The sequence below is a fragment of the Peromyscus maniculatus genome, chromosome 9 (genome assembly GCF_049852395.1).
Source record: "Peromyscus maniculatus bairdii isolate BWxNUB_F1_BW_parent chromosome 9, HU_Pman_BW_mat_3.1, whole genome shotgun sequence".
Classification (NCBI taxonomy): Eukaryota; Metazoa; Chordata; class Mammalia; order Rodentia; family Cricetidae; genus Peromyscus; species Peromyscus maniculatus.
The window spans coordinates 5,173,001-5,181,807 of record NC_134860.1 but is presented as its reverse complement, the minus strand read 5'-3'; positions in this window follow the sequence as shown (position 1 = coordinate 5,181,807).

Here is an 8,807-nt window from a genome sequence, read left to right as displayed (position 1 = left end):
AACAGTGGAGGCCAGTGTTCTCATTTCAAATATTGCTAAATCCCGCAGACTTAGATCCAAGTTGTAGATGGTGATTGCCTTCAGATTGGACTAGATTCACTTGAAAGCATCAGCACTGTTACAATTAAAACATACAGGAAAGTAATACGTTCTTTTTAATATGTCAAGGTATGTATTTTTAGATCTGTAATACATTCATTTAAAAATCTGCAGCGCCTAGGAGTGGGGCTCAGCGGTAGGACACATGCTTGCCATATGCAAGGTCCTGGCGCCACCACCCTCCAGCACTTACAGACTTATGGAAGTCATTAGACCATTGAGTCCTAAAAGGATAATGATGAAAACCACTCATAACTCACCCTTCTCTAGTTCTAGTCCTAGTTCCTGAAGACAACTACTGCCATTTTTAAGCAGTTTCTTGATTTAGTAATATTAGACATCATTGACTTCTTATGGTAGAACAGGTTTAGCACCTTAGGAAATTCCCATTGTCAGTCTCTCGTGATAATTTAGATATCATGACTATAATAATGTGATTTAGTACTGATCCAGACAATACATTATGTTTTACCTTTCCCTAGATGAGTCATGGCCCTCTTTTGCTTTCTTTGGGTTGGGGTAGGGGTGGAGAGGCACTGTTGTCTTTTGAGACAGTATCTTGATATGTAGTAGCCCTGGCTGGCCCAGCACTTGCTATGTGGGTAGAACAGGGTGGCCTTGAACCCACAGAGATGTGCACGTCTCTGCCTCTCGAGTGCTGGCATTAGCGGCCAGTGCCATCATGGCCTCTTTTATTTGCCGTGCACCTATTGCTAACTCTAGATGGTGCATCACTGTCGGTGGTGCCTCTTTTCTGGGAGGCCGCCTTCTACAGCCTCGCCTAAGCTGCCTGCTCCTGGGTCTGCTGAACAACTGCTCTCCTAGGGTTTCCTGGAACGGGGCCCCTTTTCTTCATTTTCTACTTCATAGGTTTGATGGGCAGGACATGTCTTGTTCTGCAGCCCAGGCTGGCCTGGAACTCACTGCAACCTAGGCTGGCCTCGGCCTCTCAAGTACTAAAATGACAGCTTTGAGCCACAATTGCTTTAGTTAACTTTTTTTTTTCTTTCAGTTTTTTGAGACAGGGTTTCTCTGTGTAGCTTTGCGCCTTTCCTGGATCTCACTCTGTAGACCAGGCTGGCTTCGAACTTACAAAGATCTGCCTGCCTCTGCCTCCCAGTGCTGGGATTAAAAGCGTGCACCACCAACGCCTGGCTGACTTTTTTTTTCAAGACAAGGTTTCACTGTGTAGCCCTGGCTGTGTGCTGCAGGCTGCAGGAATATATCATAAGAACTCAGCTGGTGCCGGGCGGTGGTGGCGCATGCCTTCAATCCCAGCACTCGGGAGGCAAAGGCAGGTGGATCTCTGTGAGTTCAAGGCCAGCCTGGGCTACAGAGTGAGTTCCAGAATAGGCACAAAGCTACACAGAAAAACCCTGTCTGGGGGGGAAAAAAAGAACTCAGCTGGTTATGGCAAAGTCACTACCTGGAGAGATCAGGGATTTCCTCCAGAAGCCAAATTCCAAGGAGCTTTTGGTGTTATTTAGCTTGTTATATATCAGCTGTATTCTGTTATGAAAATCATGTGTGCCTTCTTAGTTTTCCCAATTGACTTTTCCCTAAGAAGGGCTAACAGTGTGGACTGATCACTCTCTGGACATAGACATTCCAGGTATTTGGAGAACAGGCTCTGGAAAGGCTTTCCCTGGAATCAGATATCTCCCTTAGCCACTTTCAAGGACTAACAGTGGTAACAGTCCACTTGCAAGTCTCCTGATTTAAGGTAAATCCCACAAGGAGACACTGCCTAGGTCAGGTGGACGTTAAGTAATAGCTTTACACAATTTAGTTCGGACCCTCCTTTCTTAACTTCCTCCTTTCCCAAACCTTACCTCTAGTTCCAGATCTCCCTTTAACTATCACCAGAGGCATCTAGCTGTACACTAGGGACTGAACACACTTTCCCCCACCCTGCAGATAAACGGCAGATATCTTGGACAGATAGGAGCCACAGGAAAAAAGAAGGCAGTTTTATTTTCTCCCATTGACCTATCAACTATAGATTCTTAACATTTTCTACCAATCATGTTTAAGACTGAGTTGAGCACATAAGATCCCTCTTCTTAGATATTACCTGAATTTAGCCTTTAGTTTATTCATTTCCCCATTGGTCACTTCCCTTTGGGGTTGCAAATGATAATTAACGTTTATTGCCTCCCTATGTGATTCTTATCACCCCTCCGTTTGACCCTGGAAGCCTGGCTTTGCACTGCTAAGGGAATACTGTTTGTAAGTGTATATATATATCAGGACTTCCAGGACACAGGGGGACGGAGAAGACAAAAGAGAATGGAAGAACTAGATGGGTAAGAACTTGAGAGGAACAAACTGAGATGGAGAAGAACTAGATTGAAGGGCTAGAAGAGAATACTAGAGGAACGAGATGGAAGATGAGGAAGAGCCAGATGGGGAAGTACTAGCTGGGTAAGAACAAGGTGAAAAGGACCTAGATGAGGCAGAATTAACATGAGAGAATTAAGATAGAACTTAGAGGGAGCAATAGATAAGTATAGAGAGAAATCAGGCAAGAAAGTAGCTAGGCACGAGAACAGAACTGAAACTGTGTTTAATGGATGTTATGCCAGAGGAATTAAAGCAAGTGGACTATAGAGCTCGGTGTGCTGAGATTCTATTTCCTGAAAATGGTCCTCACCGTTAGTAGTTCTCTCTCCTGAGCCCCTGAGATGTATAATATTAAGGCTGGTCCCTCTAATATTATACAAGAGCTGTGCTGGAACTCACTCTGTAAACAAGGCTGTCCTGGAACTCAGAGATCTGTCTGCCTGCCTCTGCCTCTGCCTCCCAAGTGCGATTAAAGGTGTGTGCTGTCTCTGCCTGGCTGTGCTTTTCTTTCTTAACCTGGAGTTACTATAAGTGTTATGGTCTTAAAGATTGGTGTTGTTAGTACCTTTCCGTTTATAGGAATCAATCTGTATAATACTAAAATGCAAGAAACCATCATCTTGACTGAAAAGAATAGCTCCCCAGCAGTGATCTTGAAACTCTAGCTTTGATGAAAAGGCAGAGTTTATGGTAGAAGTGTGGTGTGGGAGGGTTTTGCACCCAGGCATTCAGCCGTCCTACTTCTGTGTGCATCTGGCCTTATGGGTGCACGTGCACGCGCACGCATGCACACACACAAACATACACACACACACACACACACACACACATCTATCAAACATATCTTACTCTACATTTATACTCTCCACTGATATTAATACCTAATCCCATTCTTATAAGCCAGAAAAATCAATTTTATACTATTCTTCCTCTGGTTCAAGCCAATCATTTTCTATTAGATATCCAGATTCTCTTTAACAAACTTTTTAAAGATTTATTTTATACATATGAATGTTTTGCCTGAATGTATGTATGTGCACCATCTGTGTACCTGCTACCCATGGAAGTCAGAGGTGAGTGGGACCCCTGGAACTAGAGTTACAGATAATTGTGAGCCTCCATGTGGGTGCTGGGTCCTCTAGAAGCCCAACAAATGTTCTTAACACCTGAGCCTTCTCTCTAGCCCCTTAAAATTTTCATTTTAGCACACACCTTTAATCCCAGCACCTGGGAGGCAGAGGCAGGAGGATCTCCGTGAGTTTGAGGCCAGCCTGGTCTACAGAGTGAGTTCCAGGAAAGGCGCAAAAAACTACACAGAGAAACCCTGTCTCGAAAAAAAAAATCATTTTTAAAAAGTTTACAGGGGGAAATGTGAAGATAATGTAAAGAATTCTTACATACCCAAACCTAGAACTTCTTCCCCCCCCCCCCCAGCCAGGGTTTCTCTGCGTAGCTTTGCGCCTTTCCTGGAGCTCACTTGGTAGCCCAGGCTGGCCTTGAACTCACAGAGATCTGCCTGGCTCTGCCTCCCGAGTGCTGGGATTAAAAGGCGTGCGCCACCACCACCCGGCTAATGCCCAAAACTTCTTATTACTGATGTCTTAGATTCATATGGTGAATTTCTCACAACAAATAAACCAATATTGTTACATAATAATCCACTAAAGACCACACATTATTCAGCTTTTCTTGGTTTTCCCCTATATTTTTCTTTTGGTTTGTTTCAGATTTCTACCCAGGACTACATAGTACCAACTCATCTTTTTGTTTTGTTTTTGTTTTTTTGTTTTGTTTTGTTTTTTTGCTTTTTGAGACAAGGTCTCACAATGCTGCCCTAGCTGACCTGGAACTCATCAAGATCCACCTGCCTCTGCCTCCTGAGTTCTGGGATTAAAGACACCATGCTCAGCCACATTGAGTCATTTTCAAGTTCCTCTTGGAGGTGACAGTCAGATTTTTCTGTGACAGTTTTGTAGAGGACTATCAGGTATTTTGTATCGTGTCCCTAAATAGGCTTTATCTAATGTCTTTATCATGAGTAGACTGGGGTTATGAGTTTGGAAGGGCACAGAGGTAAGAGCATTTCAGCATCTGAAGTGCCCGCTGGGGGCGTGGCCGGGGGCGTGGCCGGGGCGTGGCCCAAGGCAGCCGTGCCCCTCTGCATGCAGCCTTGGGGGGGGGGCTTGTGTACCCTCCTCTTTGAGAGCATAAAAAAATGTGGAATAATTCTGCAGAGATTTACCTGTTTTCTCCCACTTAATTATTTACTCAAGCACTTTTATTTTTTATATTTTAATGTATATTTTTCATTTTATCGTTAATGTCAGTAAGTATGGGATTGGAAATGTGCATATTTTACTTTGGGCTTCAACTCAATATGATTTTTTTTGTCTAGATTGTTCCAGCTTTGGCCATTGGGCACTTCTGTGTCCTTTTCAAACATCCTTATCATTGCATTTTGTTTTGTTTTTCAATACATCCTTAATTTCTGGAATTTAATGTGTCCCAACATTATATTGTACCTTTAAATGCTTTTTTTCATAAAAGATGTGTCTATTGGAACAAATTACTAATGGATGTTCAATTAATGACTATTTCACAACCGAGGACCTGAACAAATGCTTCCTTTGTGAAGGACAGAAACAAAAGTTCACTGAAGTCCTCCAATGCGCATGCTCCCCCTAAGCTTCTCTTTACTGGAGCCCTAAGTGAAGGTCAGAAGCCTGGGTTTCGTTCTGCTTTCCTCCCTGATCAACCTGCTTTCTTGTCAGTTCATCTGTTTCTCACATCCCCCCACCTCCTTCTGCTGCTGCCAGTGTTCAACTCAGACCCCCCCTCTTTCTTCGGTTACCATAGAACACGTGATGTGATAACTTTTTGCTTAGGATTGGTGTCCGTGGCCTTTTCTCAAACAGGGCCCTGCCCAGCTGCATTTCCCACAGCACCCCACCCATGGGCATGCTGCCCTCTTCTTTTCTGAACTGCGGGGCCTCGGGTCCCCAGAGTGGAAGGCCCTAACTTTCATCCTTAGCCTGTTGAACGCAATGGCTACCTCTTCGTCGCTGGGTTCTCACTTCTGGTCTCTGCTAGTGCCCTTGTAGCCCATGTCCTCTGTCAGTCCTACAATTGTAGGTCTGCCTCTACTGCTGGATTGGAAGCCCCTTGCAGTCAGAGACCTGTTTCTTTACAGTTTTTCTCGTTTGTGGTACCTTCCGTGGCAGTTTGCCATCTGTCCACACTGGGTTCTTGATCATGTTGTTCTGGTATTAAACACCAGAGGTCAGTGTTAGCACGTTGAGGAATGAGATTATGAAAACCTTGGTTCTGTTTAGGGAATTAGCAGTAATGTGCTCACTTGTTCTAAACACGTTAGTTCAAGTTTATTCATAAAATGTATTTATGTTTAGAGTTAGAGGTGAATATTAAAGCTAACAATGACACTACCACTCAGGTCAAATCCTTAAACAAGACAACCTCTATAGTTCCTCTAGACTCAAAGTGGCCTTCCTAACCCTGGCTTGCCTTCCCCCACCACCAACCAATGACTTCCAGTCCCAAGGGATATTCAGTATGGTTCTATTGCTCTTCTGAATTGCCTTCCCACCACATATACATACACTTATGTGCACACATGCAGACACCCACACACAGCCACCAGTCTGTGGTTGGTGGTCCAAGGGCATGGACAGGACAGTGATGCTGTGAAAAGCAGCATCTCCACAGTGTCACCCCCACCTCCATCCCCACCCCACCCCGTGATCCAGGCTGACGGGAGGTGAATCACAGCATCGTGGAGGCCCTAGATGAAAGAAGACTCCTTTGTGACTAAGCAAGGAAACCCATTTTAAAGGGTCAGACATCATGAGGCCCAGATGGAGGAGTGAAGCCTGGCAGCCCCTCCCCCTTGGCCCCGGCTTCTTGACCCCAGCCTGCATGCAGGCCTGATAAACAGGAAGGCATCCGCGCCATCAGTGTCCATCCGTCTCAGTGCATCTGAAACCCGTCTGGGCCATCAAAGCCATCCCTAGCCATCAGGATCAGACAGAAGAGACACCATCCTCAAGGAAACAGTCCCCCATTGTGTCCCACTCCTTGGAAATGGTGAATTTGTAAACAGGCTCTTACATTTAGACAGATCCTGCCCTGGCTTTGTGTGGGAGTGTTTTTTTTTTTCTTCCCTGAACAATGTCCTTTCCATTTGGGCCAGCCGTTCACACTATTGTCCTAGACCCTTGGACTACAGGAAACAGCGCCAGATTCTTATCAGCTGAGGCGGTGAGGTGGTATGCACAATGAGATCATGCCCACAAAACAAGCTGCTGTTCTGACAAATCATTCTTCTATATCTGTATCTATGAGAGCAGAACTGCCCTGACCTCCCAACAGGCCAATTCAAGTGTCCCCAGTACAGTCCCTTTTATTTGAAGGTAGACGGCTAGATTCTGTTCCAGGACTTTTTTTTTTTTTTTTTTTTTTTTTAATTCACCTTGGATCCTAATCAGGTCACAGCTTTCTGATGGCCCTGATTGTCCTCTCTGTCCAATGGTACACACATGGGAAACAGATACCGTTGTTAGATTAGAGACTGAGCCTGCTCCTCCCTGCATCCTCCATCAGCAGAGCTCCTGGGAACAGGCTGGCTGGAGGCCTCTGGGAAGTAAGCCCAGCATCCCTTACAAGTCTCCCTGGAGACGTTGTAGCAGTTCTTATCCCCCACCTAGAATGATTGAGGAACTAGAAATTTCCTTAATGAAGTTCCATCGAAGAAAGTGAAAGGCTTCCTTATACATAAAGTGGTCTCGGAGGAAAAGGGCCAAGGTGGACAGGCTGGGCAGGGGGAGCGGGCACCAGGCCTTTGCTGTCTTCCTCATCTCCAATATTCCAGAGAGGAAGGTGAGTCCGGAAAAGAAGCCGGGTGGGACCCCAACAATCCCCAAGCTTCTTATCAGATATTGAGTCCAAATCTGGCCCTGCCTACTCCTTTCCAAGTTTGGAGTCTTAGAAAAACATGGGAATTGGTTTTTGTTACGTTCAAGCTTCTCCTCATGGAGTGCCCCAACCCCTGCAGTCCAGGACAGAAATGAGACAAGGCTGGGTCATTATTTCGATGAAAATTGGACCATTTCTGAATACCTCTCTCCTACTTTTAAGAAAATGGTGCTTTGGGCGGTGGTGGCACATGCTTTTAACTCCAGCACTCGGGAGGCAGGTGATCTCTGTGAGTTTGAGGCCAGCCTGGTCTATAGAGCAAGTTCCAGGACAGCCAGAGCTACAGTTTCAAAAAACCAAAGCAAACAAACAAAAAAGGTGCTACACAGAGAAGCATCCATTTCCTGGGCTGACAGAGGTGTGTGAGTTGGTCCTCCAGGGAGCCAGGCTGCTGCCAGCCTCCAGTGAGGACTGTCTTAGAGGAGACAGTCTCCTGGTAGCTGCTATATGTCCATTCCTCAAGATTCTTGGGGCATCTGAGACCTGACCCAAGCTTAACTAAATAAAAGAGATACCCAGAGGCCATTTGAGACAGTAAAGGGGGCTGTTCCCCTTGTTCTGATAAGTTCCCCACCTTTCTGGAGAGATTGCTCTGCTTAATTTCAGGCCAGCCACAGGCTTGAGGTGAAACTTGGCCTCCCCCCCCGACACACACACACACATAACCATACTGGACACTGGAAGAGCCGGAAGAGACTTAGGAGACAGGCTGAGGGTAGGAGAATGGAGCCAGAGCAGGAGAGACCCCAGGCCCACAGTTCCTACGCTAGTCGGTTCACAGCTTCCGCCAGGGTGGAAGGGCCTGTTTTGGTGAAGGAAGAGAAACTGACTGACATCTGGGAGTCAGGGCCTCCAGTGTTTACCAGCTCGGGAGGCAACGATTAACAAATTAACTTCATGTGTAAAGGGGAGGAATTAATCTAATCAGCACTTTTTAAAAATGTGCTCTTCAGAACATAGAAACAAGATGTTAGCAGCCCTGGAAAAATGCAAACAAGAGACAAAAGGCCATGCCACCGTAGGGAGGAGGTGGGTGAGAGACCATCGCAGGAGTCCACAGGGCAGTAGCCTCCAGGCCCGGGACAGCCACGGACCCAGAAATCCTGGAATCTGACAGACCATGGAGACCAGGAGGTCAGGGAGCGTTTCCTGGGATTAGCAGTTCACAGGACACCATTTTGGCAACCCTTGACTAGTCTCTTCATCTACGCCTCTTTTCAGCTTTAAGCCTGTCTGGGAAATCATGAACAAGGGGTCCCGACAGCAGGGGAAGTATGAGACTCAGAGGGAAAAGCTGCAAGAGAAAGACAGAAGGTGAAACTGCTGGGCCGGAAACTGGGCTTGAGCTGGGGGTGGGGGTGGGGGAGGGGAGAAGA